Here is a 22,321-nt window from a genome sequence, read left to right as displayed (position 1 = left end):
AGAGTTCTTGATTATAGCCATTCTAATTGGGGTGAGATGATGTATCTCAATGTTGTTTTGATTTGCATTTCTTTTAAGGCTAGAGAGGTTGAACATTTCTTCATGTGTCTATTGGCCCTCCTTCTTTCCTTTTCAGAGAAGTGTGTTTTTAAGGCTTTAGCCCACTTATTAATTGGGCAGTTGTTTCTTTGAAAATTTGTTGTTGGGGCATATAATTTTTTGAGTTCCAGGTATATTTTAGATATGAGACCCTTGTGTGTTGTATGGCTAGTGAAGATTCTCTCCCAATCCGTGGGCTTTCTATTGATCTTGCTAGCTATGTCCTTTGCCATGGAGAAGCTCTGCAATTTCATGCAAGTCCATTTGTCTCACCCTTCTTTTATTTGTTGTGTTTCTGGGTCCCTATTCAGAAAATTTCAGCCTGTGCCAAAGAGAACTAGGGTTTCTCCTATTCCATCCTGTAATGTTTTCAGAGTGTCTGCTTTGACTCCAAGGTCGTTGATCCATTTGGAGTTGATTTTGGTGCAGGGTGATATATAAGGATCTAGCTTTAGTTTTCTACAAGTAGATAACCAATTTTGCCAGCACCATTTACTGAAGAGGTTGTCTTTCTTCCATTCTATTTTGTTAGCTCCCTTATCGAATATTAGAGGGCTATTGGTCTGTAGGTCCATTTCTGCATTTTCAATTCTATTCCATTGGTCCTGAGGTCTGTTGTTGTGCTGGTACCAAGCTGTTTTGATAACTGTTGCTTTGTAGTAGAGTTTGAAATTTAGTATTGATATTCCTCCAGGATTGTTCTTTCTGTTGAGGATCATGTTTGCTATTCGGGGTCTTTTATTGTTCCCTATGAATTATTGGATTGCCTCTTCTATTTCCTTGAAGAATGAGGTTGGAATATTGGTAGTGATCGAATTGAATTTGTAGATAGCCTTGGGAAGTATTGCCATTTTCACGATCTTGATCTTTCAATCCAGGAGCATGGGAGTTTTTACCACTTTCTAAGATTTCTTCTGATTTCCTTTTTCATGTTTTTAAAATTTTCATCATAGAGTTCCTTCACTTCTTTGGTTAAGTTAGTTCCTAGGTATTTTATTTTTTGTGGGGCTATTAAGAATGGAGATGCTTTCCTAATTTCAGCCACACTTTTCGCATTGTTGGTATACAGAAAAGCCATTGCTTTTTGAGGGTTAATTTTATGTCCTGTTACTTTGCCAAAGTTTTGAATCAGCTTGAGTAATTTGGGAGTGGAGTCTATGGGATTCTTTAATTACAAGATCATGACAACTGCAAAGAGGGAGAATTTTATTCTTCTTTCCTTATTTGAATTCCTTTTAGGTTTGCATCTTGTCTTCTTCCTGTAGCTAGGCATTCTAATACTAGATGGAAGAGAAGTGGAGAGAGTGGACATTCTTGTCTCATTCCCAAGTTAAGAGGAAATGGCTTTAGTTTTTCACCATTAAGTATAATACTGTCTGTAGGTTTGTCATATACCACCATTATTGTATTGAGGAATGTTCCATGGAATGAATCCTGTTTGACTGTGGTGTAGGGATTTTTGGATGAATTGTTGAAGTCGATTGGCCAAAATTTTGTTGAGAAGTTTTGCATCAATGTTCATCAAAGAAATGGGTCGATAGTTATCTTTCTGTGATTAGTCCTTGCCTGGTTTGGGGATGGAGGTAATTATGGCTTCATAGAATGAGGTCAGTAGTGAACTTTCTCTTTCAACTTCATTGAGGAGTTGGAGGAGTATTAGTATGAGCTGTGTTTTGAAGGCCTTATAGAATTCTGCTGTAAAGCCATCTGGTCTTGGGCTTTTCTTAGATGGGAGTTCTGTTATTACTGTTTCTAATTCAATGCTTGATATGGGCCTGTTAAGATGGTTTAACTCATCCTGGTTTAGATTCGGCATGTGAATATTTGCTAGGAAAAGGTCCATTTCTGCCAAGTTCTCAAACTTATTAGCATAAAGTTTTGAGAATTATTTCCTTATAATGTTCGGAATCTTGGTTGTTTCCGTGGTGATGTTTCCATTCTCATCTCTGAGTTTATTTATTTGGGTTTTTTTCTCTTCTTTTTCTGATAAGATTTGCTAAGAGTCTCAATTTTGTTAATTTTTTCGAAGTAAGAAATCTTTGTTTTTTGATTCTTTCTATGGTTTTTTTTTTTGATTCTAATTCATTTAATTTTGATTTAATTTTCATTATTTCTTACCGTCTACTGGATTGGGGATAATCTTGCTGCTGCTTTTCAAGGAGGCTCAGATGTCTCATTAAATGGTTCGTTTCAGATCTCTCACATATGTTGATGTAGGAAATCAGAGCTATAAACTTGCCCCTTAGTACTTCCTTTGCTGTGTCGAAGAGGAGCTGGTAATTTTTGTGTTCATGAATTCCCATTCTAATCTCTTCCATGACCAACTCATGATTCAGCAGTGTGTTGTTCAGCCTCCATGTGTTACAGGATTTTCTCTGGTGGCTTTAGGTATTGAGTTTAAATTTTATTCCCTTGTGATCTGAGAGAATGCAAGGTATAACTTCAGTGTTTCTGAATTTGGACAAGTTTGCTTTGTGTCCTAAAATGTGGTCTATTTTGGAAGATGTTCCATGTGCTGCTGTGGAGAAAAATGTGTATTCTGATGCTGCTATGTGAATATTCGGTAGATGTCTATGCAATCTAGTAGATCTATGCAGTTGTTTAGATCTGCAGTTTCTCTGTTGAGTTTTTGTTGAGTTGATCTATCTATAGGGGAAAGTGGTGTGTTAAATTCCCCAACAATTAATGTCTTTGGATCTCTGTGGGATATGAGGGAAAGTAGTGTTTCATGGATAAATTTGGGTGCTCTGTTTTTTTGCCCAATAGGTATTTTGAATTGTATTTCCCTCCTGAAGGAGAGATCCCTTAATTAGTATGTAGCGACCTTCTTTATCCCTTCTCACAAATTTTAATTTGAAGTCTCTTTTATCTGATATTAGGATTGCAACTCCCACCTGTTTATGGGGGCCGTTTGCTTGGTAGATTTTGTTCCAGCATTTCATGTTTGTTTTTATGGGCAAGATGTGACTCCTGATGGTAGCAGATATAAGGATCTTGCTTTTAATCCAACTAGATAGTCTATGCCGTGTAATTGGAGAGTTAAGTTCGTTAATGTTGAGAGAGAGGACTGAGAGGTATTTGGGGGTACCTGCCATTTTATCCACCTTCTTGGGGGCTGAGTCAACTGGATTCTATCTATAGTTCTTGGATTCTCAGTTTGGGTGCGATTTCTTGGCCTTTATTGTGGTCTTGTTTGTTTTCAATGTGTAGGACGTCTTTAAGAATGTTTTGTAGGGCTGGTTTGGTGGAGATATATTGTTTCAAATTTTCTTTGCTATGGACAGTTTTTATTGGACCTCCAGTTATTAAGAAGTGTTTACCTGGGTACAGTATTCTTGGTTAATAGTTGTTAGTCTTTAGCACATGGCAAACACCATTCCAGGCTCTTCTTGCTATAATCGACTCTGCTCAGAAATCTGGCAAGATTATAATTGGTTTCTGTATATAGGTGATTGTTCCTTTCTCCTTGAGTTCTTTAAGGCTCCATTCCTTGGTCTGAATTGATCCTGTGCAGATTATGATGTGATAGTGGGATGTCTTGTTTTGGTCTGGTCTATTTGGGGTTCTATAAGCTTCTTGTATCTATATAGGCCTATCTTTTTGCATGTTTGGGAAGTTCTGTGCCAGGATCCTGTTACACAAATTTCCTAGACCATTAACTTCTGTCTGTAGGTTTTCCTCTACACCCATTATCCTCAGATTAGGCCTTCTGATGGTGTCTTCCACGTGTTGAATAGATCTATCATATTTCTTGGATGTCTTGGATGGTTGTATGTTCTTTCTCTGTAATATCTAGGCTGTCTTTAATCCCCGAAATTCGATCTTCTTCATGGTCTAACCTACTATCAAGACTTCTACTTTGATTTTAATTTCTTTTTCTTCTAGTTGGTCAGCTTTGATGGTTTCAAATTCTTTGTTGGAGCATTGTTTTAGATCTTGTGTGAACTTCTTTACTTCCTAAATTTGGTTTTCAGTATTTATTCTCAAATCAACTAGTTGATTGGTTATTCCCATTCCTTCTGGTGGGTTCCATTCAGCATTCCCTTTGTGGTCTCCCTGACTCCTTTCAGTTCTCTGTTTATGGATTCCATGAATTCCTTTAGTGATCTTTCTGCATTCTCATCCCGATCTCTCAATTCCTGTATCACTCTTGATTAGCTTCTTCACATTCACACAATTCCTGTAGTTCTCTTTGACTGATCTCGGCCTGCTCAAGACATTCCTTTATTTCTCTTTGAATGTTCTCAAGCTACTCACGCAATTACTGTATCAATCTTTGAGTAGCTTCCTCACGCTCATGATATTCTTGTATTAACCTTTGTTCTGCCTCCTCTCTCTCCCTATCACGCTCATTCAGAGTCCTTTGCATGTTTTCAATCTTTTCATTTACCATATTTACCAGTAGTGTTTGTAGAGTTTTTTGGCAACTCTCCTCTGGATTATTGATTATCTTTTCTGACCCCTGATTATCATGAGTGTGAGTTGAGATACACGGACTTGTCATTTTTCTTGTGTTTTTCCAGGTTGCTCTGCCCATTTGGGATGAAAGTAATGCTAGTTTTGTGCTAGCACACTATTTTAAGGCAAGCATCAACCAAAGTCTGTAGTTGCACAGTCAAAAATCTGCAGATACAATCTAGATCAACAGATATACCTATTCAACATCAAACAACTATGTATTAATGGGCTATGAACCACAAAGAAGAATTTGGCAAACAGAAATTATTAAGTTTAGGGAGAGATATGAGTAAAAACAGGCATATACTGATGTGGAAAGGCCGTGGGATAGTTAACAACTAAATCCTAATCTCAAAGTGGGTAATAGTTTGGATAGAATGATAGTAGAGAGAGAGAAAATAAGAAGTAAGGGAAAGAAAAAAGACAAGAAAAAATAGAAAAACAAAAATTAAAATTTAAGAGCAACACTTAAGAATTATGCAAAGATGAGGAAGTGGCGCTGTAGCTCAAGTGGTAGAGTGCTCTCCTTGAGCTGAAGAGCTGAGTGACAGCACTCATGTCCAGAGTTCAAGCCCCAAAACCGACAACAAATTTATGCAAAAATGAAAACATTATATTCAGAGAAAAACGTGGATAGAATAAGAGAAGGGGAGGGATAGAAAGGAGATGTGAAAAACTTAAAAATAAAAATGTTTAAAATATACAGGTGGACCTGTTACAACAATGAGAAGTACAAGTTGTCATGTCGAAAACGAGCTTTACAATGTTGGTGCCGGGGGGGGGGGGGGAAGCGGGGAGGATTGGGTGGGGGGTGGGGGGGATGCTGGGAAGGGATGTGCAGGGTAAACAAAGGAGGAGGCTACAATGCTTGATAAGAAATGTACGCATTAACCTGCCCATGTAATTATAACCCTTCTGTGCAGTGCATTCACAAAAAATAAAAAAAAATTAAAAAAAATGCTTAAGATATTATATAGTTATAAGGAGGTAGTAGTGCTATTAAGGAATTTAAGTCTAAGATGTTTTAAATTGAGTAACAAATTTCTAGATTAAGTGTGTACACAATGGGGATAAGGTCTAATAATCGACTTTTGGCATATCTGAGGATGAGCAGAACAGCAATTAAGTCACGCAAAGAAGAATGAAAAAGAAGAAAAAGTCAAAAGAGTGAGAAGGAAAGAAAAAAAGGACAAGTGGTCAGTAGAGCTAAACAAAATATTTTTAAAGAAAAAAAGAGAAAAAAAAAGTACACACACATATATCCCTAAAATAAAAATTATGGGAGGAAGAAAAAAAGTTAATAGAAAACAAAAAAAAATTAAATTTAAAAGTTAAAAAATAAAAAAAAAGTTAAAAAAATTTTTTTATAAAAGGTACAAAAAAAGAGTTCTTTGATTTTTTTTTTGGGGGGTGGGATGGAAAATCCTGTATCTCCCTTGTGTCCTTAACCTGTCTCTTGTTGAAGTCTCTGGTCTGCCTGTCGTGTTTGATTTTCATGTGGCTTGAATGGTTCTTAAGTCAATTTGAGCAGGCAGAAAAATCACAGCAGACGATTCTTGACCACAGGTGAAGCTGTGGGTAGGGTCGCAACCATAAGACCTCATTTTCCTCACAGGACAGTTGTGAGGAAACAAGGGATTTATACAGAGGGATCTCTGGAGCATGGCTAGGCACAGAAGGAGCAAACTTCAGATAAGGTTCTCGGCAATTCTGTGAGCAAATGACAGGAAGATAGCCAGAAAGCGCTCAGGTGGGGCCTATTAAGAATTGTGCAACAGATGTGGGATTATGAAACAAAACATGGCTCTCTTTCAGCATTACCCTATCCCCATGAGGAAGAGGATCCTTCACTGTGTTTAGTTTTGCAGCTGGCGAAAACAAGGCACAGAGGAACCAGGTGACCTACTTATGATTTCAACTTCACAGGAAGCTCTGCTTGACTTCACTCCCATGCTCCCTAGGACAATGGGTGCTATTCAGTCCATTTCTTGTGGTAGGAAGTCCACTTCTTGTCAGTCATGGGGATAGAACTCTAGGCATGGGTGCTGTTCCTGAGAGCCTCAGCAAAAGGCTAGTGCTCTACCACTTGAGCCCACAGCACTACTTCTGATTTTCTGGTGGTTATTTAGAGATGAGTCTCACAGATGTTCCTTCCTGGGCTGCTTATGAAACATCATTCTCATATCTTAGTGTCCTGTGTAATTAGGATTAGAATTCTGGGCCACTGGCACCAGACTTAATTGTAATTCTGACTTTTTCTCTCTCTCTCTTTCACAAAAACTGTTTGAATGGGTGCTGGAGGAGGTGGCAAAGCATCCCCATGTGGCTGGAACCCAAGGTGGCCCTCTCATTCTGGAGGTGGGCTGTGGGTCAGGAGCTGCATCGCTCATCTCGTTCTAAAAGCTCCATGAGATAAGCCCCTCTGTTCCCTGGCTAGACGATGAAAGTTATTCATTGTCCATCCAGCCTTACTAGGCTTATTATATTGTATTGTTTTCTACATCATTTTCTAACACCTGGCCAAAATTATGATACATAGTTATGGAATGAAAATGTAATGCCATCTTAAGCATAGGGCTCTGGGAATGTGGCTTCATGGTAAGGTGATTGCCTAGGATCCTTGAAACCCTGGGTTCAATTACTTAGTAACACATTAAAAATAAAAAACATTGGAAGTGGTGCTGTGTCTCAAGTGGTAGAGAGCTAACATTGAGCAAGAAAAAAAAAGCTCAGGAAAATTCCCTACACCTGAATTTAAGCTCCTCGACTGGCAAAAAGAACAACAACAACAAAAGAAAACAAATTTAGTTAGTAAATGCAAAATAAAGATACCATACTTGGAATATATAATTGTTTCTTCCATACTGACAACTGACAACACTCCCTAATTTTTGTACGTAACTTAAATGAGGATACTTTGTTGAAAAAGTTTTGTTCATTAAGTCACAGCAATTAATGATAGGAATGTGCTTAGATGTCAGGTAAAGTTTAATTCTGGAAATTCAACTATTCCAGGATTTGTGTTGTTACTGCTAATCACAAAGAGAAGGTTAGGCTAAGTGTGATTTTGAAATCTTTTTGGTCAGTATGGCACCAAAAAGGCAGAGGCTAATTAATAGGTGTGACAGATAATAAGGAATAACTCCAGATAGAAGGAATAAATTATAGTAATTAAGGTATACCAGAAATTGTTCTAGAGAACCATTTTTGGCTATTGTAGGACTAGTTGTCACGTAGGCTTTTCCTCATTGCCTTTAGCATTCTAAATCTCTTAGGCTAGCTCTTAATCTCTATGTGATAAGTGTATCTCCTTCTATGCTATTCTTTCATACCTTATCTCCTTTGCTTTCTAAAAATCTCATTCTTTCTATATTTCTCTATAAACATTTCCTGATACTAAATATACCTATACAGATGGCAGAGGATGCTAATGTAAGGGTCTCATACCTCATCAGTCATTAATGTAACAAAATGGAAAAGGAGGACATATTTATTGCTACTTCAATTTTTCTGAAATGCTGCAATGTCGTCATTTGGTTAAAATTTCCATTCTTTGTCTACATAGTGTCAATTCAGTGCACATAAATGCAAATATGAGCCAGGTGCTGGTGGATTACACCTGTAATACTAGCTACTCAGGAGTTTGAGACCAGAGGATTGTGGTTCAAAGCCAGACTGGTCAGGAATGTCCATGAGACTCTAACCTTCAATTAACCACCAGAAACCCGGACGTGGTGCTGTAGTTAAGCACCCAGGATCAGAGCTCAAGCCCCACAACCAACAAAAAAGTTGAAATATGACTTTAAGTTTCCCCAAAAGGAAGGACAAGATCAATAATTTTCCCAAGCAAAAAAAACAAAATTCCAAAATGATTCAGTGCACTTACTTTTACTGAGTTATGTTATGGATTCTTTGCTGGACATATTCTCTAAAAGCAAAGCGTTTAACTAGGGATACCCATGGACCTATTGCAACAATGAGATGTACAGGTTGTTATGTCGAAAGACGAACTTTATAATTTTGGAGGGGTGGAGGATCGGGTGGGGAAAATAGGGGTATATGGGAAGGGTTGGGAAGGGGAAACAAAGAGGAGGCAACAATGATTGATAAGAAATGTACTCGTGGAAGTAGCGCTGTAGCTCAAGTGGTAGAGCGCTCGCCTTGTGCTGAAGAGCTGAGGGACAGCGCCCAGGCCCAGAGTTCAAGCCCCACGGCCGACTGAAAAAAAAAAAATAAAAGAAATGTACTCGTTATCTTGCCCATGTAATTGTAACTCCTCTGTACGGTATGCTCACAATAAAAAAGAAAGAAAAAATGATCAAATATTAGCTTTACAGTAAAATTCATGTAATATTTCTGGTTTGAAAAGAGAAGTTGATGTCACTTGGCTTTCTTACTATCTTAGTTTAAAGCCAAACCAGGCAGGAGAGTCTGTCAAACTCTTATCTGTAATTACACAGCAAAAAAACCAGAAGTGGAGGTTCAAGCAGTAGAGTACTAGCTTTGGGGGTAGGTGAGCAGGAAAGAAAACTGTTCAGGGACCGGGTCGAGTCTCTAGGTTCAAGCCCCAGAACCAACACAAGCTTAACACAAAAGCAAACAAAATCTGATATTTCCTTGGGACCCTCCTTAAAGGAATACTGGTCTGAGAAGTGGCTCCTTTGGCTGATCATACGCACTGGATGCTTTTTTGGAATCCTTATTGCTCTGGAGAACTCAGGACCAAAATAAGGAATTGATAACTGACTCCTGCAACAAAAGAATCATCTCAGTGGTGAAATATCCGTCCATAAAACACTTTAAAACATCCGTGTCTTTGTTTCTTCGCAGGAGAATTTTTTTTGGGGGGGTCCAGTCGTGGGCCTGAACTCTGGGCCTGGGCGCTTTACCTCAGCTCTTCAACTCAAGGGTAGCACTCTACAACTTGAGCCACAGCACCACTTCTGGCTTATTTTTGATAATGTGGTGCTGAGGAATCGAACCCAGGGCCTCAGGCATGCAAGGCAAGTGCTCTACCACTGAGCCACCTTCCCAGCCCCTGCAGTAGATTATATTTAAAACAACGTTATTTCCTTTTGTTCTATGCTGGCCTTCAAATGGCACATTATATCTTTTTGTAGTACTCTCAACTAGAAGTTTACAGAAAAATTATATATGAGTAAAAGCACACTAGAAAAAGTCAGGGACAGAGATTCCTTCAAGCCTTCGGATTCTCTTCTTTTACAGTAAAAAGGAAAGCACAAGTTAACTTGAACTTTGTCAATCTGCTATGTTCCATTCCTCTCCTGGGATCAATTTCCACATCCAGTAACAGTTACTTCCAGGAATAATCTATGGTGCTGCTTGAGGTATAATGAATATTTTCTGGCTTCACCGAAATAATACAAGGACACCTTTGGACCTGTAGTAACATATTTTTCAGAGACAACTTAGTGAAGAGAAAATATGAAATTTATATTTCTTATAAATACATTATCCATGAGGATATTGAGTTCAAACTTTGTAAATTCTCTGTAAATTAAGGCTAATTTTATAGTGGAAGAAGGTTCTCAGACCATTTTTTTTTTTGTGAGTGTATGTGCTGCACATTATTTTCCATGTGAACATGAATTTATTAACTCATGTTAACAATAGCAATAATAAAAAAAAAGAAATTCTGTTTAAGTATAAGTTTTCAATACTCTATAGAAGACTCTACAAATATGACCACTTTGAAACAATAAAGCCAAGTGTAATACGTAGATTTATGAGCATGCTATAGAAAAATTATTACTCCTACATGGAACATGAAGTATGAGGCCACTCCCTTTCTAAATCACGCTTGTTAATGACACAACTTTGTAGAAAGTAAAATGGAAGAATAATTCTGTTTCCAATGCAAGTCAGATATAAGAGCATGGACTTAATTGGAAAAAAAATTCCATCTTGAGGGAGCAGTGATTATACTAGCCATGACCTGGTGGATAAGATCACATTTTTTTCTTTCCTTTACTTATATATGTTTTTTTGGTGGTGGTCCTGGCACTTGAACTCTGGGCCTGGGCACTGTCCCTCTGCTATTCCGCTCAAGGCTCATGCTCTACCACTTGAGCCACAGTGCCACTTCCAGTTTTCTTGCAGTAAATTGGAGAAAAGAGTCTCCAGTTTGGCTTTGAACCCAATCCTCAGATCTCCCCACCCAGCTTAGGATCACATATCTAACAGTGTACACTCAGCATATGTAATGTGTATGTTCATCTAACTTTATATGAATTCTTGAGTTAAAAATCTGGGCTACAGCTTAGACTTTATACTCACATAAATGTTTGTAGTTTAAAAGTTGATTCTACTGGATAAATGAAACCTAAGAATGTAAAGGTGTCTGGGAAGTTCAGTTTGCATCCAGCCAGGGCAGAACAGTTTTTGAGACACTATCTATAATTAACCAGCCAAAACCCGGATTGGAAGAATGGTTCAGGTGATGGAATAACAGTCATGAGCAAGAATGATGAATAACAGCTTGAGGATTTTGAATACATACATATTAACATACACATACACACAGAGGCACTTATATGTGCACACACAAATTCACAAATGAAGCAACTCTCAGAATATGTAGAAAAGTTAGAAAACAATAGAAAATATGTCCTGAGTAGGACTAGAATCAAGTGATAATTTTTAATGTTAGAAAGTCCTCAAGTGAGCTTTCTTCAAAAAAGTTTGAGAATATTACATAGGTAGGGACCAGAGATAGTAAGAGAGTCAAGTAATCAATATTAAAGGGATTGGATCCATGGAGGAATGAAACAGAGACCCCGCAGGTGCATTTGAAATGTTCATACCCTGTTTCAAATGTTAGAACATCTTTGAAAATAGTACACGAACAGTCTGAGAAGTCTAGTGGATAATATCACTGGAGAAGTTCAGAATTGCTAGTCTGTATCTAGATTAAATAAACCAAGAAGGGGCTGGGAAGTTGACTCAGTGGTAGAGCGCTTGCCTTGCATGCATGAAGCCCTGAGTTCGATTCCTCAACACCACATAAGCAAAAAGAAAAAAACTGGAAGTGGCTCTGTGGCTCAAGTGGTAAAGCACTAGCCTTGAGCTGAAGAGCTGAGGGACAGCACCCAGGCCCAGAGTCTGGCCCCGTTAATGGACCCAAAAATAAATAAATAAACAAACAAACAAATAAATAAATAAATAAACCAAGAAACTATGGTGGGGCAATGTGATACAAGCCGTGAATTCTAGCACTCAGACTGACAGGAGATTAGAGACTGGTATAACTACTGATACCTTCCCTGGACCAGGTAGTATAATTTTGTCTTGATAGAACACACCAAACAAGAAAGGAATACACAGTTGGAAGTTTGGGTTAATTTCTTCATTATGTTTTGAGAAGCCAATTTTCCAATTGAAATGCAACTGGTATATAATCCTCAGTTTCGTTTTAAATGCTCTCTTCATTACAGTACATTCGTAGATGCAAAATGGTTCATGATTCCCATCCAAAATTTGAAATAATAAGTAATCATCATTCTGTTGGATTCCAATGAAAGGATGAAGGATTACAAAAGCTTAAGCCTGGAGAACAACAAAGTTCATCTAATGTAGGTCTTTATAGATCTTGGCAAATTAGAGTTTAGACTTCAAATAAATATTTTGGTTTTGTTTAGCTGGGCACTGGTGGCTCACGCCTGTAATCCTAGCTACTCAGGAGGCTGAGATCTGAGGATCGAGGTTCAAAGCCAGCCCTGGCAGGAGAGACGGTGAGACTCCTATCTCCAATAAACCACCAGAAAACCAGAACTGGCGATGCAGCTCAAGTGGTAGAGCGCTCACCTTGAGCTGAAGAGCTGAGGGACAGCGCCCAGGCCCAGAGTTCAAGCCCCATGACCGAAAAAAAAATATTTTGTTTTGTTTGCAATTTCATATTCTACAGGATACTACAAAATTCTCTTTAAATAGAGGGTTTGATTGACAAATTTACAAATGTTTCTTGCATTCTATTTGCCTAGCATATTGTTTCAAGAGAGTTATAATCAGAACTCAGTTAATAGATAATTCTAACTGTTCATGTATAAAATGATAATGTGAATAATGTAGACCGAGATTCCAACAAATTGATTATATTAATTTATAAATTTAGAAAAAGCAATTTTTTGAGGCTTTAATATAACATAGTATGAAGAGAATAATTGGGTGACATCTTCTTTCTTCTACCTGTATGTAACACAGGAAGCAATTTCCTTAATTATGTGCCTCTGTATACAATGAGAAAAATGCTAGTTTTGGGGCTTGTTTTTATTTTTGTTTTTGTTTTATTGCTTTGTAATAGGGCTTGAACTCTGGACCTGGACACTGTCTCTGAGCCTCTTAAGCTCAAGGCTTGTGCCCTACAACTTCAACCTCAGTACCACAAGTGTCTGGCTTTTGCTGGGAAGTTTATTGGAGATAAGAATCTAGGGAACCTTCCTCCCCGGGTGTGCTTTGAACTGTAATCTTCCGATCTTAACATCCTGAAATCTATGATAGTTAAAAAAGTATAAATATAAATAATATTTGCAAGAATACCAGTGGAGGAAAAATGATGCAACCCAGTGTATTGTGGTGTTCTTTCCAGAACATGGAGGGAATCACAATAGCAGAGGTGTAGTATTTTTCTCAATAGAGATAAGTTATTTGTAATGTGAATTAAGGGAATTTTGAGGTGCACCCTACAAGTTGGAAACTGTTGGTCTAGGATGACAATATGGCGTAAATTTTGGGATTGATGGTCATAGAAATAATAGCTTAATCTGATAAACTATTGCTTACTCTTGAAGAATTAATTATAAAAGATGCTTTATAGTTTTATTCTATACCAGAATGTGGCTATTTTTCTGTTCACTTCGCAATCTGTAACACCCCATTGGAAAACGCAACTATTGCAGAACTTCATAACATGCAAACACGTACTATTTTGAATCTCTCAAGTATGGAATCTTCAGAATTTGAAAGTGAGTAGTTATTAGTCATAGGAATTTAAAAGTTACGGGTTTCCATAGAATTAAACAGTTTTCAGTTTTAGTATGAGAATGTACTAATTTTTTCTTTTTTGAAAATATTGGCAAGTATATTGTGAAAAATTGTCTAGTTGGATAACATTCAAGTTGATGGCCCTCTGAAAAAGAAGGGGTAATTAAATCAAATTAGATGCCAAATACTGCTGATTTTTTTAAAGTTACTACATACAGAATAATATTTAGTATAACAATACAGTGAAATTTTATTCATGCAGCTGATTTTTTAAATTTACTTTTAATGTGAAAGTGATGTGTAGTGGGTTAGCAATTGTAAGGCAGTGAATACATAACTTTTCAAACTTGTTATCCCCTCTCTCACTTTTTTCACAGTTTTCCTTCACCCCAAAACCGCTCACAAGCTGTAATGTACATTTCCAACATATTGTCTTGTGAGTATTGCTATTGCATTGGTTTGCCCTTTGTCCTTTGTCTTGCCATTTGTTGTTCCTCTTCCCTTCCCTAATTAAGGTAAATGCATACACAATACACAGGGTACCAAAATCAAACACAGTCGGAGATAAACCATAGGGGAAAAACCCAAGGAAAATATAAACCACATATTACAATAAAAACAACAACTGCAAATAAATACCTCTTTCCATATCTTGGAGTTCATTTTGCTCAGCATCAGCTTATATGTTCATATATATGTATAACAAAGCCACTGGAAAATAATAGTTTCATGGATACTATATCATGAAAACAACATGTTAACTGTTTTTGATGGTAAAAGTGGAATTAGGATTGGTAAATTCGCGATTCTGATAAAGGAATTTCAAAAGAGTTTTAAAATTATGACAGGTAAATTATAATTGTTCAAACTTTTTAACTTAGCCTATTAAGAAAATTTAAAATTGCCTGGGAAAATAGGCTTTCATGCAAAGAAATCCATCGAGACTTAGCTGAGAGGGAGCAATGTGGGTAAGATGGCTCATTTTCACAGTAAACAAACAAACCTCACAAACCTTGCTGCAAATTCTGTAGGTTCCCATGAGAATTGTCCTTGACCAGGAAATATTCTCTTATTGTGTGAAACACGGTTGTAGTGGAATTTAAATTCAAAGATTTTTTTTTTAAATAAGACATCAAAATTTGTGAATTGACCTTTAATTACTAAACAGTAATTCTCTTAAAAAAATAATTTGGGTCAAAATATGTAGGGAGAAAGTGCCCTTCACAATGAAAGAACATATTGAATTTACACTTTGCTGTTTTAATACTTTCCACAATATCTTTGCACGAGAAGCACTGAAACACAGAAAAAAATCTGATTGGATACTTCAAACCAATGATTTCACATTTCCAATTAGCCCAAAAATATAATATCCTAACATGAGATAGTGAAGACTTCTCTTATTACATAAGCCAAAAGGTTTGGGGATCAGAAAAGAATTGAGCAAACTGAAAAGGTAAGAAAACACGTTATTAGAAGCACTAGCTAAGCGTATTGGTTTCAGCAGTAGAGGGGGCCAAAAATTTTTGATATAGATTGTCTTAATGTTTTTGCTACCTAAAGTGATTTTCCAGAGCCTATTTGACTCAGTATAATGCAGAACAAATTGAATGAAGACATGAAAATAAATTCCACCTCAAAATAAAAGAGTTTTCAAAGAGAAACCATGAAGATGTAGCAGTGGAGGACGCTTATAGTCCTTCCGCTTCACTAGACTTGAAGCCAAGAAGCTGTGATTAATTGTAAATCAGGCAAGACCTAAGAGTAGGACATATAAGTAGGACATAGAAATATTGTCCTTTGTAACAGACAATGTCATCCAAGGAATCGGTGATTTAACTCTATTCTTCTCCATACATCTTGTTGAGCAAATACAAGACCAAGAGAAAAATAATCTATTGAAATAATTTTGCAAAGAATAATTTCAATGTTCCTGATATGGTATCTAAGGAGTCTTAAGAGAGAAGATAAAAGTAGAGTATTCTTAAGTTTCCTCTAAGCATCTTGTTAGCAAAATATATCTTTGAGGTTAGAAGTGATTGAACCAAAAAGTGATGGAGTACTTATTTTTTTGGACACTTTAGACACAAGAAGATTTCAAGGTAAAAGGAAAAAGAAAAAAATTATAGCTAAATATTTGTGATTAAAGGTTCTTGGAATGGTTTATTGGAGGCAAAATTTTACATTAGCATTGGTACTCATTAACATTGTTGTTGTGTTTCTGTGGCAACCAAATGAAAATGGGAAGTTTAATGGACTCGCTTGGAGAAGTAAACAGCATGATAGAAAAAAATGGCAAATAATATTTAGTTAATTATTTTGAACAATTCCTTTGCGAAAACAAAGAAGGAAAGATATAATTCAAAATCACTTGACGTTATTAAAAGTATGAAAATGGAGGAGTGAAGAGATTGAGAGAAAACATAGAGGACTGTTTTCTCTCCAGTGGAGTAGTAGGTTCTGGACCTTATTTCTTCCATTCTGTCTTCATAAGCTATCAAGTGTGCCTCAGTACTGGAGTATCCAGTTCAGACAAATAGCACTCGCAGAAGAAAATATCTGCAGTAGATATAGGTGATTTATAACCTTAGACAATCTTCTTAAATCTGTTCTAAATACTCCCCTACCCCAAACTCCCTCATTGAACAGCTTTGTTTGCTTTTCCAAAGACTGCCCTTCATTAACTGCTTAAAATTTTGAGAGGTCATATTCATACTCTCTAGAGATTGCTGTTTGGTTTTGATTTTTGAGTGTTTTTGTTTGTTGTGTTTTTTTACTGAATTTCAAAAGGTTGTGCAAGTGTGTTACAATTAAATATGTTCATTTAATTGTCTAATGCTCCTGGATCAGAGTCACTCCTTCTATCAGTCTCTACCAACCCTTTCTCCAAGATTTAGTTCAGATTTTCCACTACCTTTATTACATATGTACATTGAGTATTCTAGCTGTACTTGCCCTTGTTCCATTTTTCATTCATTCTATTTCTTTACTATTGTTCTTCTCTGGTTTCAATTTCCTGATAGTCATTCTGTTAAACTGTCTGTTAATATTTTGAAAGTTTTGTATACATTCCATGGAGTTTCTTTTTTTAAATTTTTTTATTGTGAAAATACTGTACAGAGGATTTACAATTACATGGGCACGATAATGAGTACATTTCTTATCAAGCATTGTAGCCTCCTCCTTTGTTTCAATCCCACATATACTTGAACTGATGTCAGCTTATATTTCCATAATTCATTCATCTGCAATAACAATTTGCAAGAATGGAGATGTGGGGCACTTAGACATGATTTTATTCTCGTTCATTTGGAAGATTAATCTTTAGTCAACAAGAAAGTTTAAAAATGGCTTAGAATTTATTCCTAACTACCAGTTTTTATAAATGGCTTTGTACAATGGTGTGTGATTATTTTATTTTACGTAGGATAATTTTTTCTACTACCTATAAGTTTTGGAAAAAGAAGAAAACTAAAATTTACTACTTAGAGGAATATGATAGAAATAGAAGACAGATTTTATGTTTGTCACATCTCTCTTCAGTACCCATATTCAAGACTTAAAGTCATATTTCTTACTATGATAGACACATAGGGAAAACATAAAACAACACATGATAAGGCAACTATTAGTGACTTTTTAAAATGTACCTTCTTATGTAATGAAATTTTCTTTATTAGCTAATAATTGAGTTTGAAATATGGGAGGCTGATCTATATAACACATTTCTGGAATTCACCTACTGAACAACATAAATGGTGGGGGGTACTATTTCTACACTTTAATGAATGGTTGAACTTGTTTGGTATTAGTGCTGGGTACGTAAATCAACTCTATTGTAACTTGCTCCCTACACTTGAAAACCTTGTAATGTTGCTATCATGTACTTGTCAAGTCTTATTTTGGCAAATGTGATTTTAAATAGTTTATTTGAAAATGAATATACTTTCAGGAGATTAAATGTAGGTTATCATGGATTTGAGAATGACAACACTTTTATACTACAGAACCTAGTTTTACTGAAGTACCAGTGTATTGAAACACTAAGGATCTTCTTAGTTAATGTTTTTCTAAATAATATTTGACCTCTAAATCAAGTTTTCCTAGACTTGGTAGAACAATTATGGATCTATCATTCCAGAAACTGTTTTTTTGGCTGCACTGAAATCTTTCATTAATCATTAGGAGAGGGGTATTAAAAATAATCTTGTTCATTTGTGATTTTGTTCACTCAGATGGGCTGGTCATCTGTAAATTGAAAGTTTGAATTACAGTACTTTCTCTCAGATTTTGTGATCTCATCTTTCATTTTAAGTTGCCTTGCATTTCACAATTGATTACTGCTAATTCTTGAAAGGAATCGGGGCCTTGAAATATTATAGGAAATTAGAAATCAAGATGAGTCTTCAATTATTTTCTGCTGGCATGTCGCATGGGCCTATGTGAGAAGTCTTGCCCTTGTTATCTGATCGTGCAGATAACTGGGACCTGGTATCCTAGGACCGTGGGTCCTGCAGAAGAATAATAGCTTTTAGACATCATTTAAGCAAAATTTGGCTATAATCAGTAAGAATGCTTCAGAAATATGGATTAAAGCATTTTGGGTCCCGCGGGTTAAAACAATAAACAGAGCATCAGAGTAAAATCCCTTATAGATTAGCAGAGAAAAATACTGTTATTTTACCATGTGAATTCAGAAGACCACGAACACTTAGAAGGTAGCACAAGTTTATAGAGAAGACATTGCATTGATACTTCTTATATTCTAATATATATTCTAAAACTAATTATTTATATTCCAATCCATTTATGGGAATAAATGTCAATATGTTTGTCAAATTATCAATTCTAGTAAGATTCACTGTATGAAATTTAAAATCAGCACATATAAATATAAAATATATACGTATATATAATATAAAAATTGTTTTACATTGTTGTGTTGTGGTTAGGGAATCATAGGCAACTCTGTTTTAAAGTATTATTCCAATATCTCTACCTCAGTTTTTGGTAGAGTTAGACTGACAGCTTTAACATTTGTAGATTTACAGCCTAGAGGCAAGAGGAAACACTGTGATTAAAATTTTACTAATTTAAGGCCTAATATCTAGGAGAAACATATGGACTGCTCCAGGAGCTATGGAAATATTTGGTGATAGAAATCAGTAGTGTAAGTTCCTGCCTAGTTGGATGATAGACAGGCCAGGACAGTAGGTAATCATGCATATGAACAATTTTTTCACCTTCTTGGCTTTAGATACTTTTGAAATGATAAGTATAATAAACAATAATATTTTGATAAAATATCTTCCATTCTGAACAATTCGGTCTAAATGGTTCATCTCTCTATGATCCCAAGTAACTAAGATTAGATTTGTTTCAGTAAGACAATCTACGCTGTCAGGGTAAGATATTGTGGTTGGTCTGTTCCTACATGGAAGAAGGGTAAAGGTTCAGGTAGACATTTGTCCTAGCAAGACCTCATTTGGGAAAATTTAAGCTGCAGAAGTTTAGAAGTAGCTCTTAAGCAAGGCTTACTTTGAATCCATTAGCTCTACAAAGCTAATTAAGTTGATAAATAAGTATTGAAAAGCCATCACTTTTGGAATTAGCTGTAAAGGCTTCAAAGTATGATCAAATTTAAAATGAAAACGACAAAATAGTCATTGACAAAAAAATATAAATGTGATCAATCAACCAAACGATATCAGTTTTTTTCCACTATACACAGAATTTTAGAGAAATAAGATCAATAGCATTTTTAGGAACAATAAGGAATCCTTGTTACAAATAGGCATCCATGGATATATGCCTGTATAAAGATTGCATCATTAAGTACTTAAATTTAGAGGATTCTACATGCTTCAGCAGCAGGTCTACCCAAATTACAACAATACAGAGATTAACTTGGCACTTGCACAAGGATGATAGGAAAATTTGTGAAGTATTACTTATTTTTCATTCTTCTGATGCAAGAAATGAAAAAAGAGTTATTAAAAGGTTGATTACAAAAATACAAGTGTAACAATACATGTAATTCATAGAATTAAAGGTTAGTTTGACATCATTGTATTAAATATTCACCTTAGAAAGGCTTTTACATAGCATAACCTTTACAAAACTTGAAATTAGATAACATTGTCATTTTATCCAAAAGAAATAAAATAATATTAGGACCTAGGAAAAAAAGGAATCTTAAACTTCTTCTATATGGAATGCTATCTGAAAGGATGCATTTATTAATGAACCTATACATTATATAACAATGTAGAATTCAAAGTTTTATATCTAGGAGCGAATGAAATGGATTATGGACATTATACAAACATAGATATACTTTTTTCAGAAAAGCACCAGGAACATTTTTGTTGTTGTTGTTGTTTGTTTTTGTTTTCTTATTTTTTATTTTTTGTGAACACACTGTACAGAGGGGTTACAATTACATGGGCAGGTTAAAGCGTACATTTCTTATCAAGCATTGCACCCTCCTCCTTTGCATCTTTAGTGTCTATACTATTCATTTCAACAGATAAGTTAAAATTATTTCTGATTTAAAAAAATCACAAAATCTGCTGAAATCATTATAGAGGTATACAAACAACTCTTGAATACATTTGGACATCAAAGTCAGGCAATTCACTTTGAAGAATACCAAGGAATCCATGAATTTTTAAAGTAAGGTATTGCTGTTGCTTTGTATTGTGAAAAAAAATTTGTAGGGACACAAAGGATGGACTGGCATTTTTGAAATTTAAGAAACTTATTCAAACCATTACGACTTAGGAGAACAATTTGTACAGCCTTCCACAACTTCAAAGAGGTAGTGATACATACTTATCCTTTTGGCAATGTCAAATGCAGTTTCTTCTAAGTTGTTCTTCAGACCTGGTTTGATATAGTGGTTCAACAGAAGTAGATACAAGGTATCTTTGCTATTTCTATTCCTAGCAGTAATATGCAAGGGGTCAAGTGGCCTTTAGGAAGGGCATTGGTATCTGCATCATGATGAAGTAAGAAAAAAGCCACTCTGGTATTATTCCACATGTAAGCACTGTGCAGGGGTGTCCAGCCATTCAGAGCTAGTGCATGAATATCTGCCTTGAGCTACCAACTCATGGACAATGTCTAAGTGTCCACTCTAGGCTTCCCGATGAAGAGGGTTATACTCATCCTCATTCCTATTATTCATCTGGGTGGCCTTTTTGGGATGTCGTCTCTGCACCATAGTAAGCCGATTAATTTCGGCATCCCAAAGAAGAAATTTGCTTGGATCCTACTCCATTTTTTTCTTACAATTGATACCATTCCTCACTTTTTTCTCTTGTTCCATGTCTTCGTCAGAGTTACCTAACCAGAGACTTTGAGTGCCAGTGGGAATGAGATGTCAATATATTTCCCCAATTTCACCTTGGTTGAACTGGTCAGAAAAATCTGGTGAATTTTCTGCATATGTTTTTTCACCATGATGTATTTTCTCTTTTTCTGTTTTTACTGTTCTAAATTATTCTAACTGGAGAGTAGGGAATTGATAGAGAGCAGAGGAAAGATTTTCCTCAGTATTCAAAGGTACAGACTGAAAATGAGAACCAGTGGTGTCTTCATGTGCAGCTTATTCTGGGAATGAGAAAATAGGAAACAATGCCTTCTATGTAAATGATTTGGGAAATACCACATTATAGTGTAAGAGAACTCACTATTCAACATATGGGCTTTAAGAGCTTTCTAGTAGCTTTCTAAGGTTGGTATGCAACATTAGAAAAATATATAGTGAGTAGTAAAATAGAAGTCCTTTATATGACTACCTAAATTCTTGTTTTTTTAAAAGACACTTGTTTTCATCTAAAAATAGGCCTGACTATTGTCTTCAGGTGATTTTGATGATTGAAGATGCTTAATGAGAAATAAAAATGTATTTTGCTATCAATTAAATTTCACTTTTTCTACTTGGAGATTATAATGATCAAAGCAATAGTTCAGAATCAGCAAGCAACAGTTCAGAATCATGCTTCAAGTAGAAGTGAATCACCAGTAAGTAATCCTGGATTCCATTTTCCACAAAGTTTTGTTACAGATACAATCTTTTACAATCTGCCTGCCTTCTCCCTCTGCTTTCCTAGCCTGGACCTATTCCTTCATTGTACAGGAAAAGTGTGATTCAACTGATTTCAGTCAGACCTGTTAGTAGAATTATCAAGTATTTAGATTCTTTTTTTAAAAATTAGTTTTGGGGCCTGAACTCTGGGCCTGGACACTGTCCTTGAGCTCTTCAAATCAAGGCAAGCGCTGTACCCCTTGAGCCACAGCACCACTTCTGGATTTTTCTGTTTATGTGGTGCTGTTTTGGGAAATGGCAGGGCAGAAAGTGAAATGATGCAACCAAAAATATAAAAGCAAAATAAATTAGGATAATTATGGAACAACCATGTTGTCTATGAGAACCATGAAAGAGAGAGGAAAAGAGATACAGATGTGCAATGACCTAGCTAGCCGCAAAATCCATGCTTCTTAACAATTTACAGAGCAAACAATTTTTTTACTTTTTAAAAGAGATGGAAATAGAATTTATGTATTTACTTGAAATTAGTAAATATATTTTTAGTCGCCTACATAAAGAGACATAGCTTTGACCAAATTACAGACAAGAATCTTAATACTTGGGCTGGCAATGTGCCTCAGTGTTAGAGTGTTTGCCTTGCAGCTTACTACATTGCGGAGACTACTTTCCGAAAAGGCCACTCATATGAATAGTAGGGATGAGGATGAG

The 22,321-nt window shown here is 35.9% G+C and overlaps 1 pseudogene; it reads left to right on the top strand.

The window, feature by feature from the left end:
- The first annotated feature begins 19,416 nt into the window (after positions 1–19,416).
- On the top strand, positions 19,417–19,516 carry LOC122107701 (annotated as a pseudogene).
- The last annotated feature ends 2,805 nt before the right edge of the window (positions 19,517–22,321 follow it).

Source organism: Dipodomys spectabilis, unplaced genomic scaffold (genome assembly GCF_019054845.1).
Source record: "Dipodomys spectabilis isolate Male_0828 unplaced genomic scaffold, ASM1905484v1 ptg000052l, whole genome shotgun sequence".
Classification (NCBI taxonomy): domain Eukaryota; kingdom Metazoa; phylum Chordata; class Mammalia; order Rodentia; family Heteromyidae; genus Dipodomys; species Dipodomys spectabilis.
This window is presented reverse-complemented; position numbering and strand designations above follow the sequence as displayed.